The sequence below is a fragment of the Lissotriton vulgaris genome, chromosome 10 (assembly GCF_964263255.1).
Source record: "Lissotriton vulgaris chromosome 10, aLisVul1.2, whole genome shotgun sequence".
Classification (NCBI taxonomy): domain Eukaryota; kingdom Metazoa; phylum Chordata; class Amphibia; order Caudata; family Salamandridae; genus Lissotriton; species Lissotriton vulgaris.
The window spans coordinates 403,638,720-403,656,225 of NC_141698.1; positions in this window are offsets into that span (position 1 = coordinate 403,638,720).

The window sequence follows — 17,506 nt, forward strand, 5'->3', positions numbered from 1 at the left end:
ACAGGATATCTTGGGATAGTCTGCAAAAGCCCATTTCAGAGCTTATGGTAGGGAAAGTGAGTGTTCCATATTATTAAAGCAATGAGCCCCATCTCACAAAATATAAAGCTCGGGATTATTTTAGTTCAATGTGTACTTTATAGAAATTCAAAATGTGATACAATATTGTACATTCATACATCGTACGGTGTTGTGCAAACGAGGATAGAAAACTAATGTGAAAAGGTTGCAATCTACACAGTAGAACTTGTGAGTACTTTAAAATGTTACAATCAACTTTTAAATACATTTTAAAATTCACTACTGTCTGTCTGGGCACGAAACACGAATTTATAAACATGGACATGATATATTCCGGAACAAAAGAAATATTATATTAACTTTAAAAAAAGACAGGCATTATTTTGTTGTAATTTATATTTTTGATCATGAAAAGATTGTACTTGATAGGAAAAGATATGTCTTTTCGGATGCTGACAAGCAGATGCCGGAGAGCAATGTTATTGCATTTTCAAGTATTCATTTAAAGCTACTTGAATCATAATTCACATTGACTTTCAGAAGCCTCAGAGAGCATCTGCTTTTATTTCAGTGCTCGTGCGGAGGTATTTTTATCTCCTATATTTTTTTAAATAATATAAATATCTCATTGTGGGACCTGAATGAGTAAACGTTGGTGAAACATGTCTGCAGTGTAAATATGTAAGGTGTCTAACTCGAGGTACAGGACTTCTGTATGAGCCAGGGAAATCTGTCTAGCTATGATGGCTACTTTCAGAGAATTGTGTAATGGTTGTTATTCAAAACTTCTAAATCAATTCTCAGTTATAATACATGACTAAGAATCATACTTCGCGGGGAGGGAGGCAAAAAAGAGAAAGTGAAATGTTTTTCATTAAATTATTTATTCATTAAACTGTTATACTATTTGAAAATGAATGCCCACGCCAAGAAAGTTGAATAGTATTTCTTTAACGAGTGGAATTCAAAATCTATGGACTTTTAGAAAATAATGTGAAAATGAAACAGTAAAATATTCTGAAAATATTAGACCAAATGTTACATTTTCAGAGGGAGAACCAGCCAGCAAGTTCATGGGGGAGGCAGGGCCTGCATTGCCTGCCTGCTCAGTAAGCTTCGGAAGTCGTATTTAGATCACTTTCAGGGAGCAATAGCTCATACTGAAAGGTGATGGCATTCACAAACTTCTCCTGCACCTGGAATAAGAACAGTCAACTTTTTTACGCCAATTAGCATCAGATTTGTGGTTATTTTTAGTCATCATATATAGCTGCTGTTATGACTACTCTATATTTTGATGTCGGTAAGATGGAATGCAGACATAGCCTATTACTAATCGAAGATCATGATCTGTTAGTGACGTCAGAGCTCAGTAGAAACCTCTGAGGTGTTTGAATCTTACATCTTGATAGAAATAAACCGTGGTATGTATCTTTTAACGACAGGTAATGAACGACGTTCCTCCTCAGAATGTCACAACACAGCTCTGCACACATTCAACTTCCCGAGGCGAGACTCGGGTGGGATTTGAAACCGTTACGAAAAAATCAAAACAGACAGGAATTCAATCGAACAGCCAGAACACAATCGCCCTTGATGTTCAGAACACACAATTGGATCCGAATCGAGTTTTCGAAGTGCATCCTGAACAGTCTGTTCAGGAACCTAGAAAACTGAGGCAAGCGACGGTTGCCAGCTCTGTATATTCATTTTGGATGCTCGACAGAGATATTACACAGAAAAAGGAGCTATGTTCAGCTCTTTTGAATTCCTCCCTGAATACCAATTGGCTCTGTTCTCCTGTTGGCAACAACTGATTTATTAGTTGTCCTGCTATTTACAATTTTTGCTACTATTGGCTGGCCTTTGAGCACAGGGAACAAAGTTTGGTTCACTGAGAAAACATCAATTTGTAATGCCCGAAGGTCATATAGAAATAACAATTTCTAATTAGATAAATATGAAAAATAAAGCCATGACTACATTTCTAAAATCCGTAATAAAACATTAGCTTATGCACCACGGTGCAATGATGTTAGACATGTAGTTGATATTTTAGATGTAAGACTCACCTAGTGCTTTCGCATTAAATAATCTTTTGTTTTTGATATTAAATAATCCTGAAAACACATAACATAAAAAGTGTGTATGTCACTGGCACGAGACCAGTCCAATAATGCCCACAGGTAAGCATTGCGGGTTAGCGCTTTCAAAATACCAATACATGCATACATGTGTAAGGGGAGGGGGGCAATGTTTCCATCAATGCACAAACAAATGTTTGCACAGGGATTAGAATCACAAGTTCTACAGTAATTACCGCATCGCTGCAATTTTTCCTTTCTTAGCACCAAAATCCACTTTAAAGTGCCTATTTTATAGGGCACAATCTGTGGTAGGAGACAATGATCACACAGTTTAAATTCAGATTCCCATATTTTAAATGATGCAATCATTACGGCATCTCCAGCTGGGCCGCTCCTAATGAGACCCATCCAGTCCTACCTTCATTTAGTTGCCACAGGTAGCATCCCATATCATAGGAAGTCTTTTTTTCCAACAATATTTTCCCTCCAAGGACCATGCACAACACACTGGAAATACTGTCAAGATTAGCAACATTTACAAAGCAGTAATGAATACTGTCTGTGGTAAATGATTTTAGTGAACAATTCCATGAGCTGAAATTAGTACCTAATGGATGCAGCTCCCAGCACCACCCTTATGGAAAAGAACACCTGGGTGATTTGAGAAGGCATGTGACGTCACACTTTGAATCCAAAATGCTGAACCTCGTCTCCCAGCTTTGGGTTCTTGACTGCCCAAACCCCTGTGCTGTTCATTCGAGGCATGGCGGTTGAGCCCTAGGGCAGGAGTTGAGTTTCCCTCAGAGTTTGGAGGAGTGGGAAAAGGCGATGCAAAAGATTGCGGGAAGGGTCCTAGGGCTTTGGCCTTTCTCCAGCAGGCACGGAAGTGGCTGGCATTAGGCTGGTGCTGCTTTCTTTCTCCTCTTGAGGGGAGGGGGCAAACACCATGTTTCTCCTCTCTAGCTGCCCCTCTTCTGCTAAGCGCGACAGGGGAGCGGAGAGGAGTGGATTTGATGCGAGGCACAAGAAGGATGTGGGGGTTGTGCAGCAGTGGGGCTTGTTGGAGCGGGTTTGCTCCCTCTGCTGTGTAGTTCTTTCTTGCCTCTCCGCATTGCAGTGGCTGTAGAAGCTTCCAACCCCTCCAATGTTTGCTTAGACCCCTTTATGTTGTCACTATTAGGAGATGGTGGGCTTTGTTTTTTACACTTTGAGCAATCTCCTTTACTGGTCTTTGAAAAGCAATGTGGAAGGTGGAATGTGGTCCCTCCTGAGGCTTTGAAGGCCTGTTTGGGATGTAGAGATTGACCTCTAATACACCACAATATTGCTGCTGCTGTCTGATTCCAACTTGGAAATACTGAAACACCCCAGAGAAAATCAAAGTAACCAAATTGTGAAGTGAGATCCAGAGTAAAAGTAAATAATGACAGCAAGAAAGCTGAGATCGGGTTATTTGCTCCAGCATAGAGCAAAAGACTAGATAACACCCTTTTAGACCTGGCATCTTTGGCATGGTTTCCCCTGACTTTTTGCCTCTGCCTCCTGTATTTTTAGATGCTGTGCTGGATTTCGTTTTTTCTGGTTTAGGTGCTTTAGGCACTTTGCCACTGCTGATCAGTGTCAAAGTTCAAGTGCTCTCTTGGTAAATTGTTACTATGATAGGTTATCCCATGATTGGCAGATTTGTTTCATCAGTAGGTCCCTAGTAAAGTGCACTGAGTGTGCCAGGGCTGGTGATTCAAATACTACAAGTGGGCCTGTAGCACTGATTGTGCCACCTACATGATTAGCCCTAAAATGGTGTCTCAGGCCTGCCACTGCAGTACCTGTGTGCAGTTGCTAACTGCCGTGCTGACCTGGCCAGTGTCCCCACTGGCCAGGCCTAACCCTTCCCTTTCTGTACACATTGAACAGCCCTCTGGAAGGCCCAAGGTACCCCCCTGGACAGGGTGCAGTGTATGTGAAAGGTGGAGCATGTACTAGTGTGGGTGACATGCTCTGATAGTGAAAAACTGCCAATTTCGTTTTTCACTATTGAAAGGCCATCTTGCCCATAGGCTACAATGGGGAATACTGTGTATAATGTTTACCTGCATATCTTCCCATAGAAGCAAGCTGGAAAGTTGAAGTCTGGTATCCCTGAACTCAGAATTTAATACTCCATCTTTTAGGAAGGATGGTTTTTAAATCCTGTGTTTGAAAACTGCACTTGAAGAGAGTGGCTGTTTTCTTGTCAAACCTTTCTGTGTGCCTCTGCCTCTTTGTGAATTGACTGTCTGGTTTGTGAGTGACAGGGGCTGGGGTGGCTCCAGGAGGCTGGGTGAGTCAGCACTAGGCTGAATAGCTTCATCTGCAACTTGAGTGGTGGGAGGGGAAAGCACTTGGGCCTGAATAGTGCTGTGCCTGCCTTGCACAACGCTGGCTCCACCTCCTGCTGAGTGGCTGATGACCTTGCCCCTCTCTCTCAAAGGAAGAAGGTGTCCAGTAGCAGGAAAACACCCAGAACTGGTTTGGACTGGTCTCAGAGCACTCCTGCACAAAGGGATCAAAGACTTTTTGGGGTATAACTACAGGACCCCAAACCCCTGAACTTTAGATCATCCTGGAATCAAGGCTGAACTTCTGCCAAAGAGAAATGCTGGAAGACTGAAGAGAAAGGACTGACCTGCTGTAAGGATGACCTGCAGTTGCTATTCTACCCACCTGTTGTGTGCAGTGGGGTTGTCGCATCGCCTCCCTAGGGTCTCAGGAGTGATGCATCGCTTGTTTTATGTCGCTCAGCTGCCGTTTGAAACTTTTGTTGCATCTACAGGTACTTTGGGCTAAAAGTGACGCAACTGTGGATTATTTTGGTTCAAACCCTTGGACTCTTTTTAAAGTCTTACTTTGGAACAATGTATGTAGAAAATTGTGTCATTTTGGTCTTGTGTAGTCTAGATAAAATACTTTATTTTTCTAAACTGGTGTGGAGTCCATTTGTGGTGTTTTCACTGTGTTACTGTGAGTGTTGGTAGAAATACTTTACACATTGCCTTTGATAAACCTGTCTGCTCGTGCCAAGCTACTAAGGGGGTGAGCAGGGGTTATCCAAAGAGTGTATCCCCCTTACCCTGACTAGAATCAAGTGTCCCTATTTGGACATTGGTACCTACCTCTGCCAACTAGAGACCCCCAGATCTAACATTGGTGGTCAGCAGTGAGGATTTGTACTTGTATTTGTACTTGACCCACAGTAATTGGTGTACATCACTAGTTTAGTTCACAACCACATACAGTGTTTTTGTTTTGGTTCTATTTTTGAGTAACTCTTGAAAAGCATCATGTCTCAGAAGGCAGCAAGTGAGAAGGCAGAATTGGAATTTTGCATATAGGATCTGTATTCATACAAATTTGATCAGCTTAAACAATTCTGCAAAGATTTTGGTTGCCCCATGAAAAGTAGCTCTAGGAAGGATGAGCTGCAGAGAGCCTTGAAGGCCTGGTGGGAGGCCCAAGAGGGAAATTATGCACGTGAGGGAATGGTTTTCAGCCCTGAGATCTGCCCGTGAGCAGATCAGGCTCATGGCCTTGCAGCAACCATTCCGGTAGGGGCTTCACTCCAGAAGAGTTAGAAGAGAATCAAAGAGTAAGAGATCAGGAATTGGAAGTCATGAGAATCAAGATGAACCAATTGGAAGGAGAAAAAGAAAGGATGGCAGAGGAGAGCAAGAATGCCCTTGCCTTGGAAGAAAATAAATTGCTTTTGGCTCATGAAGTGAGCATAAGGGAGCTGGATATCAAGGCCCAGCAGATGGAGTCTGGTTCAAATTGTGGCAGCGCACAGCCAGTGAAGGGTAAGGTATATATCCCCAGGATTTGATACAGAATTATAATAGGAGTGAGGATATCTATACCTGTTTCACCTCTTATAAGATTGCATTGAGAATGAATGAGGTGCCTGAACAGCATCAGGGGGGCGGGCCTGTAGAAACATTTTGAGGCTTCTGGGGGGAGTGCTCTAGAGCCCTTAGAGTTGGCAGGTGCCATGCCCTATGCCTCAGGTATGGACTTACTCCAGAAAGGAATAGGCAACAGTTTAGGAACTCCAAGAAGAATGATTCTAAGACTTGAATGGAGTGTGTGAATCTGTATACGTGAGAACTGGAAGGTTGGAAGAAAGGCAGCTTAGTAACTGATTATAAGGGATTGTTACATTTAATTAGTTAGGGGCACTTGAGTAGTCTATGTGTTCCAGAGCTGCGCCAGCATCTTTTATACAGCAAGCTGACGGACCCCATTGAGCTTGCTAATGAGGCGGACCGCTGGACCAGTACCAGGGTCCACAAGGGGATTGTGGGTACTACAGCCAAATGTGGGCAGGGTCCCTGGCAGAAGAGTGGGGGGGGCAAGGAAAACCAATAGGTAGTTTTCTCAAGTGCCCCAAAACAGTTCCCAGGGACAGGAGTCCCAGCCCCCCAAGCCTAAACCAACCTGGCTCTCTAAGGGCAGGCGGGACAACAGGGCCCCCCTAACTGCTTTCACTGCAATGAGGTGGTTCACATTGCCCCTAAGTGCCCCAATAAATCCCAAACACCCACTGGTGCTCAGACACCGGGTTTAGTGAGTATAGCTTTGGGAGAGAAATTATTTTCTTGTGAAGGGAAGGGACCAGCAGTAATGACGCATGTCTCGTTGGGAGACCCAGAGATAGTCCTGGAAACCTACCTGCCTGAGAACACTAAGTAATACAGGTAGTGGGTGACCATCAATGGGAGGAGGGTGGAGCCTCTTAGAGACACAAGAGCCAGTGTGACATCTGTAAGGTGTCAGTGGGTATCTGAAGAGCAGGTCATTCCCAATGTACTTCAACCAGTAGTTGCAGCCGACAACTGAGTGCACCTCTGCAAAGTGGCGCAGGTTCCCTTTGAATGGGGGGTCCCAGGTTCCTTGAAGGTTGTTGTGAGTCCATCCATTCCTGTACACTGTCTGCTAATCAATGACCTGGAGAGTTCCCCATGGAAGGAGGTGGAACACCCAGCTCATCTGGAGGTGTTGGGTCTGACTGAGTGGGTATGTGTGACCACTCGGTCCATGGCAGCCAGTAAGGGTGATTCAACAGACCTGGAGCCTAAATCAGTGGCCCAGGTGCCTGCCAAGAAGAGAAGGAACTGGGGGCGTGGGAAACCAGCGCCAGCTGTTCCCATGGTCCAGGAAGGAGCAGAACCTGAGGGGGATGCCCTGGAGCCTACAGGGAACAGGTGGCTGAAATGGGGGACCTGCCTGAGCTGACCCATTGGCAGCAGGAGGGGGTCCCTCCAGGGAGGAGTTCTGTAAGGCTCAGATGGAATGCCCTTCTCTCATTGACGCAGCACAATCAGTTAAATCTCACGTCTCAACGCTGCTATGGCGCCAATCAAAACTGATAAAAAACAATTAACAAACAATTTCCGAAACACCATAAATGGGTCTCTTCCAGCCCTGACAACGACTCTGTTCTCCTTACCTCCTACCAGCGATTAGATGCATTTACAGGGTCAAAACCACATCCGCAATCGTAAAGCTCTTACTCTCCCCTTCCCTTCAGCCGTAATTTAAATCAACCGCATATGCACATACGCGCATGTAACAGCAGATGTCACTTCTTGTAAACGCGATGAAGTTACCAATGAGAGAAGCGATGGCCATCTTAGACTCCCTAATCGTAGGTGCTCGATACAGGGGTTAAAACTGGCTCATATCAAATCCACCACATCCGCAGGGTCACATAGAGACACATCAAGTATTGAAGATAAGCATAGGTCTCTGTATTTCATAAGTCTCTGTATGTATTAAGTAGCCTATCCACTCTTCATTTCATAATTATACGTATACTCTTATTAAAAAATCTTCTATAATTCCTAAATATCTCGGAATGTATTATTGATTATAAGACAATCCTATTTTGAAAAGGCTTTTGAAGGAAAAAGGGGATAATACTGGCCGCTCAGCCTTATTGACACACAATTGTAGTAAATTGAAGGTGGTAATGATGGTGCGAATGGGCGAAGGGATAACCCTCTAACCCTCAATAAGTGTGTGATCAACACACGCTCACAAAATGTACAACGAATGCCTGTCGCACACACCCAGAATACAAAAAGTATAATAATAATAATAATAAAGGGGTTTATAAAGCGCCTGGTGACGCCATCCCGGCGTGTCCCCGCGCTGTGGAGAGAGCAGCAGAGAAGAACAAGAAGACAGTGGAGGATCTATAGGGTATAAAGGTGGGTTTTTAAAAGTTTCCTAAAAATAGGCTCAGTCCCTGCTAATCTGATGTTCAGAGGGAGAGTGTTCCAATTTTTGGCCGCCAACACACGAAAGGAGCGTCCTCCCATTCTGGCTTAATAGGCGTATAAAGTGCTGGTTCTAGCTGTCATAGAAACCGGACCCGGAACCAGAGCCGCGAGCCCAGAGCGACGTTACATGCTATTTTCTTCCCTGCACCGGGGCAAGGCACGCAGTGTGAGCCCACATACTCGGAGGTTCACTAATCCTGCTTCACTTGTACATTGAAGCAACACCCAATTACAACGGCGCCATTTCTCTTGTGCCTAACAGGGATTGATGACCACAAGGAAATCACCCCTTCTTTCGAGGTTTCTTTACTGCATTCTATGGGTGAGGTGCTACTTAGTGACACCCGCCCTCAACCATTCAAAGAAAAGAAACACACGCTCTGATTGAAGACACAATAGAGCATCTCTGTCTTCTGATTACGAACAGGAGACTACAACCCTATCGATAATATAGGCAATTTGCATGAGCCACGCACAACAGGAAATGGGGACTGTGCGTATTCACCTGGTCCTGAGCGGGGCCAGCTTGGAATTATCACCGTCCTAGCGACCAAAAAACGCATCATCTTGACCATTTTCAGCCCTGATGAGTCCCGGAATTTGACATTCCTGAGACGAAACACGTGTCGGCTGGCATTTAAGAATATTAAATGGGGGGAGGAGCTTAGCGCGCATCCAAGATGGTCGCGTGAGCTGTGAGCTCCCGAGACCCTCGCTGCCTCCACCGTCTATCCTAGCGTAAATCCTGTTTCTGACGACGGGTTCAAATAGCTAAGACTCTGCTGATCTGAAAGGCCTTTTTCAGATTTTAAGTCGGATGCCGGACGCCCGAATTACTCTTTCCTGAAGCCTGGAGGCCTACACCGTGGCTCATCCCGGGACTTGGGCATCTGGAGCACCCCGAAAGTAATTGAACAACAACGGCCTGTGGTAGGGGACGGCTACCCGGGGTTTACTTTCGGTTTCGTTTTCTCTGGCTACGAAGACTGGAGGTGGCTGCTTAGTGACCAAGCTGGTCTGTGAGCACCGTTGCTTGACATATCCTTGTCGACGCCCTGCATTTCAGTCTCTCATGGTTCTTCCTTGAGGGGAGCCATTTACACCAGGTCCCAAAAGCCCCTGAGGGGCGCGCAATCCACCATGGCGGCCAAGTCTGAAAGTGAAAAGCGGTCCCTCAAGAATGCGACTCGCGGTGGTGGGACTCAGACTACCATTGTGGACAGATTTGCGCGCAACAAAGGCTCGCCCAGCGGGACTGGAAAAACCCCGGAGGACCTGGGTGGTGGCCCCCCCGAGTCGGAGGATCCAACTCTTCGGGACGTGATGGGCGCCATCGCTAGCATACAATCGTCGATGGGCCAACAGTACGAAACCTTGGCAGCCAAGATTGACACAGTGGCGGTAGATGTGGGCCTGATCAGGGCGGACTTGGCCAAGACCAACGAAAGAGTCAAATCGTTGGATGTCAAGACAGCCAGTCTCACCACGGATGTCTCCGAACTCCAGACTGAGATCCGGACTCTTCGGACCTCGAGTGACCAGTTTGCCCGCAGGCTTGAGGACTTCGAAAGTCGCGCTAGACGCAATAATGTCCGCATAGTCGGTGTTCCGGAGTCCTCAGCCGATCAATCGACAGACTTACTCGTTGAGGATCTGATCATCAACCACCTCGCCCCTAAGGGCCTGAGTAACCTATTTGCGGTGGAGCGTGCCCACAGAATTCCGGGCGGAAGACACAAGCAGGGGACTGCCCCGTGACCCATCATTGCGCGGATCTTTAACTTCAGGGACAGGGACACCATTTTTCAGGCTTTGAGGACAAGCAGCCCCACTAAGTTTGAGAATATGTCCATTAACTTTTACCCGGACTTTACTCCTTCGGTGCAGAAGCAGAGACCGGGATTCTCTGGGGTGAAGCTGAGATTAAGAGATCTGGGCATGAAATATGCTATGCTTTTCCCCGCCCGACTGCGCATCGAACATAATGAGCGGGTGCTCTTCTTTGATATGCCAGAGGTGTTCAGTGACTGGTTGGACACGTTATCTATGCCACGGGACAATGCGGATCAATCCAGAGGTGCTGAAGGCAGCCAACGGGACCAGGAGGAGTAAGGGCACCGGTGTGTGCCACCATCGTATTGTGTTACGGTGGATTGTTTTCCTTTTTTGGGGTCGATGACTTTCTTAAAGACAAGCCCTGGGGCGGTGGGGAGTTCGGGACTTTTCTTCCTCCGGGGGTGTTTCCTTTTCTACTTGTAGTTTAGTTCTTTGGGGTAGGGCGACAGGCACACTGCTGAATGGGGTGATTTTTTGGTTTCAACGCAGGGGTGCAGGATGGGGGGTTGTTGTTTTGGTATCCTGGGAGAGGGGGGAAGGGCTTTATTTTCCTTGTTTGTACTGTTCCTGAGGCTACGTATTGTTGTATGGCTTATTCTGTGTTTCCTTCGTGGGGTTGGGGGGACCCGATTGCTCATTTTTGGGGTGGGGGTAGGGGGTTGAGAGTCTTGAGTTGGAATGTCAACGGCTTGGGGGACAAAATAAAACGGGGAATTGTACTCCAATATGTGAAGCGCTGTTCTCCCGACATTGTCCTATTGCAAGAAACGCATCTGGTGGGGAACACGTTCCATGCAAAGAACCGGAGGGGCTACAGGCTGGTGGCACACTCGGGATTCATTTCGGGCTCTAGAGGGGCTGGTGTTATGATCTGTAGTTCCCTTCCCTTGGAGATTGATGAAACGATACTGGATGACAGGGGAAGGTATGCGGCAATTGTTGGTAGGTGGGAGGGGAGAACGGTTGCCATCCTCTTGATATATGTCCCCCCGGGCTTGCAGGCTACTACGTTTGTCGACCTGGGGAAATTGGTACTGAGGCTTCCGGAGGGGTTCCTGGTGGTTGGAGGGAACTTCAACTCGGTGGTTGATGGTCTGGAAGATCGACATCCTCCCAGAGTTCTTACACCGTCGCAGTCCTGCCTAAGTGGCTTCTTGGAAACGTTTGTTATGGTGGATTGTTGGCGGATGTTTCACCCAGGTCAGGCCCAATATACTTTCCACTCCAGGGCCCATGGGAGCTTAGCCAGACTTGATTATATTCTTGTGCCCGCAGCCCAAGCCACGACGATGCGAGAGGCCCGACATTTGCCCAGAGGCATCTCGGATCACTCCCCGCTATGGATTCATATAGATCTCCATTTAGACGTAGGAGGTCGGGTCGCCCCAATTAATCCCTGGCATCTCCGTGTTCCTGAGACTAGGGCGGGGGTGCTTAAAGCTATAGACCACTACTTCGCTGACAATGTGGGATTGGTGTCCTCGTCTGTGTCCCTATGGGAGGCCTTTAAAACTGTGATACGGGGTCAGACACTGTCGCTGGTCGCCAGCTCTAAGAAGCGCCACAATGGAGAGGTTGAACAACTGGAGTCTGATATAGTGGCTTTGGAGAAGGATCTTGAGTGTGGAGTAACACGTGAAAAAGTGCATGTTTTGCAACTGAAGCAGTCTGATTATAGAGCATTAGTTACGAATGCCACGAAAGCTATGAGTCGTGAACAACAGGGCCGTTTGTATGATGTGGGCGATAAGGCGGGGAAGTTGATAGCTTGGTGGACAAAAGGGAGAGATTGAATCGTGTGGTGCCTGTGGTTGAGCGAGTGGATGGTGTACGTGTGACTGATCCGTTGGAGATTGTGGAGGAGTTTGCTTGCCACTTTCGTAAGGTGTACGCTCCGGTCTCGGATCGGCCCGAGGAAGACTCCCATCTTTTGCTTAGGGATATCGCTTTGCCTTGCCTGTCCGACTCTGATAGAGACCTAATGGAGGCGGACTTCTCCACTGATGAAGTAGCGCTCGCTATTCGTTCTGGAAAAACCACGGGCCCAAACGGCATTCCCATCGAGCTGTACAAGTTGTGTCCGAACAAAATGGCATCATATCTCCGCTCGATGTTCTTGGAATCCAGGGAGAGGGGTTCGCTTCCCCGTGACCAGCGCTTAGCGTCTATCGTGGTGATCCCTAAAGAGGGAAAACCCCGTGAATTCTGTACCTCCTATAGGCCTATTTCACTTCTGAATGTGGAACCTAAAATTCTGGCGAAAATATTGGCTAACCGCCTGATTAAAGTAATTGGAGATTTGGTGCATCCAGATCAGTCTGGCTTTGTTCCAGCCCGTAATACCGCGCTGAATTTACGGCGTCTTCATGGCATGCTGGCGAGGGTGGAAACGCTACGTGAATCGGCCATTTTGGTTTCTTTAGATGCCACTATGGCATTTGACACAGTGGAATGGCCATATCTATGGGCGGCTTTGGCGAAGTTTGGCTTCGGACCGGTGTTCATCGGATGGGTCAGCTTACTTTATGAGGAGCCCCTGGCCCAGGTAGTAGTTAATGGTTGAGTGTCGGCTCCCTTTGTTCTGGGGAGGGGTACGCGGCAAGAATGCCCTCTCTCTCCATTGCTTTTTGCCTTGGCTCTAGAGCCCTTGGCCGCTTGGTTGAGATGGGAGCCGTCCCTCAAGGGTATCAGGTGGGCCCCCGGTTTTGAAGATCGCATCTCACTTTATGCGGACGACATTCTTATTTACCTTACCTCCCCACGGAAGTCACAGGGGGTATTGTGCGACGTCCTTAATTCCTTTGGGAAAAACTCTGGACTGGTCATCAATTGGGGCAAGTCTTGTGTGTATTTGCTTACAGATGATACTCCACTCGTACCGCGCAACTGTCCAATACAAATTTCTTCCACCGGGTTTAAATATTTAGGTATCTATGTTTCGCGTGATTTGGCTGTCAGGTATCAACGCAACCTACTCCCCCCGCTTACTCGCTTAAAAGCAGACGTGAAAGCTTGGAGCAGGCTGCCGCTGTCCCTGGTGGGCAGAGCAGCCTTATTCAAAATGATGCCCCTTCCCAGATTTTTGTATGCGCTTCAAAATACATTGGATTTAGTGCCTTCCAGCTACTTCCATGAGATCGAGTGCCTACAAAGGAAGCTGCTGTGGGCCGGACGTCCCCGGATTTCCTTGGCTAAGCTCACGCTGCCTTGGTATGATGGCGGTATTGCGTTGCCAGATATACGACGATATTACTGGGCCTCACAACTGAGCTCGGTTAATCATGCGATGTATGGTCCATCTCCTAACCCGGCTTTTGCTTTGGATAAATGGCTGCTACCGGGCGGAGACTATAACAGTGCGCTTTATTCCAAACGGTCCGATGTGGCTTTGACCGGGCCCACCAGAGTTGCGGTGCGGATCTGGTACAACGCTAATGTCGCTATGGGCTGGTCGAATACTCTCACTCGAGCTACTCCACTTTCCGCTGCTGAGAGGTTGGGCAATTTGTGGACTACCAAGGGCTTTGATAAATGGGACCTAATTGGAATTAGTAGGGTAGGGGACCTTTGGCAGAAAGACAAGATAAGGTCTTTTGAAGAGTTGCAACTAGAATTCAAACTCAGTCATCGAGAATACTTTCGGTACCTACAAGTCCGACACGCCCTTTTCTCTGTTTTTCCGGCTGGCACACCTGTTCCAGAATCCTCTCCCCTGGAGGACAGAGTACTCGATGGACACGTACCGGACAGTACAATCTCTCTTATATACAAAAAGCTGATAAACAATCGAGCGGACCTTCTCCTACAGCTCCGTGCGGCTTGGACCGGCGATGGACTGGAACTTGATGATGAGGACAGGCAGGCGGCGATATCCTCCCCGAAGGAGGTAGCAATCTCGGCCCGTCTGAGATTGGTGCAGTTAAAAATCTTACACCGAGTGTATATGACGGGTCCTCGCTTGTTGCGTAAGGGGTATGTCTCAGATGATTTGTGTAAGCGTGGGTGTGGCATGGTGGGTACATTCCTTCATATTTTGTGGGAATGTCCGGCGGTGGCTTCCTTTTGGAATCGTGTGCATGGTGTTATGACTGAGGTGACAGGTGTTTCACTTTTGCCTGAGGCCCGAAGGTGTCTATTGAATGTGTGGGAGCCAAATGATTATAATGTGGCACAGACGCAGTGGGCCTCCTTGGGTAACATGATCGCTTAACATGACATTGCGCAACTGTGGGGATCATCCAGGGAACCCAGCCTGTCGGCCTGGTCTAGGAACATGGACTAGTGCATGTTTCGTGAGAAAACAGTTTACATTGCTCGGGGCAGGCCCAAGAAATGGGGGAGGGTATGGAATCAGTGGAATCAATATCGTGGCGACATTTGTACCCCCCCATTCGAGCCTCCATCGGAAATGCTGCACTCCCCCTAGCGTGATGTTCCTTCTGGTTTGGATTTGTCTATATATCGCTGGCTATCTCTCCTTCCCCCTCCCCCCCTCCCGTCTGCTCTTCTTATAGATTATGTAACAGTTGTGGACGTGGTACTCCTTCCCCAGAAGGATCACTTATGTTTCTGCCCTCAGTTTAGCCTCTTTAGTTATTTTCTCACTTTTTGGTTGTTTTTTTTTTTCTAAAAAACACAAAAACAAAAACCTGACTTCTCCTGTGATGTAATGTATGACACAACATGATTGTCCAACTGCCGCCGGGCCCTAGGGTTTTCGGCTGAAGGGCTGTGTATTTATTTATCCTGATGTGATTATTGGAAATGTTGCCAGCCGACCCGATGTGGCTGTATGATTGCTATTGTATCTTCATGTTTCTCAATAAAGGTTTTTAATAAAAAAAATTAAAAAAGAATATTAAATGAAGATCTTATTATTAAAAATCCTTTGTGTTTCTCTGACAGTTAGAACCAGCTCTTTGTGTGTCTATTAAGACGGATAATTGCTATACTTTTTGTATTCTGGGTGGGTGCGACAGGCATTAGTTGTACATTATTGATTACACCCCAATAAAAAGTATGTATATGAAGGGCTACTTTTGAATTGCATTTCAGGGACTTTATTGAAATATTAGGGGTGCTTAACTGAGAGTGAGGGTCTTTAACCCTTCCTCACATGAGTACTAAAGGATACTTGTAGTTGGAGGTAATGATTTTCCCCTTTGTGTTAAATAATCTAGGAATGTATTATTGATAATTCCACAATAATAAGCATGTATATAAAGGGCTACTCTTGAATTACCTTTCAGGGATTTCATTGAAATAATTTGGATGCGTAACTGAGAGTGAGGTTCTTCAACCCCACTACACTTGACTACTAAAGGATACCTGTAGTTTATACTTCTCACATATCCTGGATGTAGAACAGGTATTTGTGATTTTTCTTGGCTGTATGGAGCCTATTGTGAAGAGTTTGCCTAGATTTTTCTGGGTATCCATATTGGTGTTTTTATAGCATGCATGAAAGGGCTAGGAGGAGAGATATTAACTCTGATCTCCTCTGTTCGAAAAGATGAGTATATTGTTTGGATGGATGATTATGTGGCATATCACCAGGATATTGATACTTTATTTACTATACACCAATCATGGTTTAACTGTCCTTTTTAAATTGTTTTTATTCTTTTTTATGTCTTTGTCTATGTGACTATGTACAGATTAAAACATTTTTGTTTGGGAGATATCTTCTTTTGTCTTGGAGAAGGTGGTGCTCAAGTGGCAACATCCACCGAAACGCGTCAATGCTTTTGTCAACAGGCATACTGTAGTCTGTAATAGGTCATTTGATATTATTGTTATATTTAAGGCAAAAAACTCAAATGTGTTAACAATGAATTTTGGTTGATGATGTTCCTTTTCCGATGAGAGGGAAAACATGGCGGCCAGCTAGGTAGTCGGTCGCGAGTGCCTGGGAGGAGAGTGGCGTGTTTCATGTTAGCTCGACCTACTACACGGCGATGCTAGAGTGAAAATCGCCACGGAAGGGTCACAGCTTATACGGAGCTTAAACGGAGCATCATTTACCTACGCGGTATCCCCTTCTCGTTTCACTTCGTGTTTGGAGATTCTGGGGCTGCGGCGGTTGTGCATGGCGGCGGAGGACGTGAGGCAAGTACTCGGGCAGAGGGTGGGGGAGGAGGAGCCTCATGTGGAGCCGTCAAAGGAGTCGACAGTCGGAGGGGAGCGCTGGAGCAGAGCGGCTGTAGAGCTGGGTAGAGGAAGACGAGCCGTGGCCAGAATCCAGTATAGCGCAGGTGGGGCAGTCGGAAGAGGTGCTGGGCGCTTGATAAATAAAAATACGGAGGTAGGACAAACCCCCAAACAACAAATACGACAAGCCCTCAATATTTCACCGGGGAGTGAGGTGTGCAAAGGCGAAGAGAGCAGGAAGGAGGGAGCCCGATCAAAAACCTGCCAAATCAGTGCAAGTGACAAGAAAAGAGAAATTGCATATATTAAGAGGGAGCTTCACAAAATAAATACAGGGTATGCCTTGAGGAGTATAGGCAAGGCAGCAGGGGAGGAACAAATTAGTATACAAAAAGGCTGTAGAGAGAATTTAGGTGCAATTCAGAAGAATACTACAAAAAAACACACGAGACAGAACAACAGGGCAGGCATACTGGGAAAAAAAATAGCAGTTAACCCCTCTTTAAATGATTACTTTAAGCCGCTGCCCAAGACTCTTGTACTTTCAAAAGGTCTTGTCCCGGACAGTGTTTTATTAGGGAATCTCGAGGACTCAAAAATAGAGCAATATCACAGGCAGAAGGCGGTGAAAGTGGTGTAAAGGTGGCTGGGCTGGAAAACAGTTGGGTTGATTGGGTAGAGCACGAGAGTCCAAATAGGTACAAAGTGTTAGAGATGGAGGAAGAAAATCAAGAGGCAGTAAGGATCGAGCAGGAAGATCTGGTAGCTAGTGGAGTGCCTGGGAGCATAGGAGAAGGGGACCCCCCCACCTTGCTAGAGGCACTAAGTGGTGTTGGAGAACGAGGGGGAGGCGAAGAGAGCGATGAGGGTCTCTTAGGAGCCGGGAATTCAGACAGCGCGGTTATTGCCCTACTAAAGAAGCTTGATTTGGATGTACACAGAGGGTTTGAGGAGTCAAAGGCTAATCAAGAAGGGATTAGGGAGGCATGTGGACTGTTGGAGGCCAAGTTTGATGAGTTGAATATCCGCACAGAAGCGTTGGAGACAGAAATTAAGGAGATTCAAGATAAGGTTGAGGAACACAGCAAAGATCTA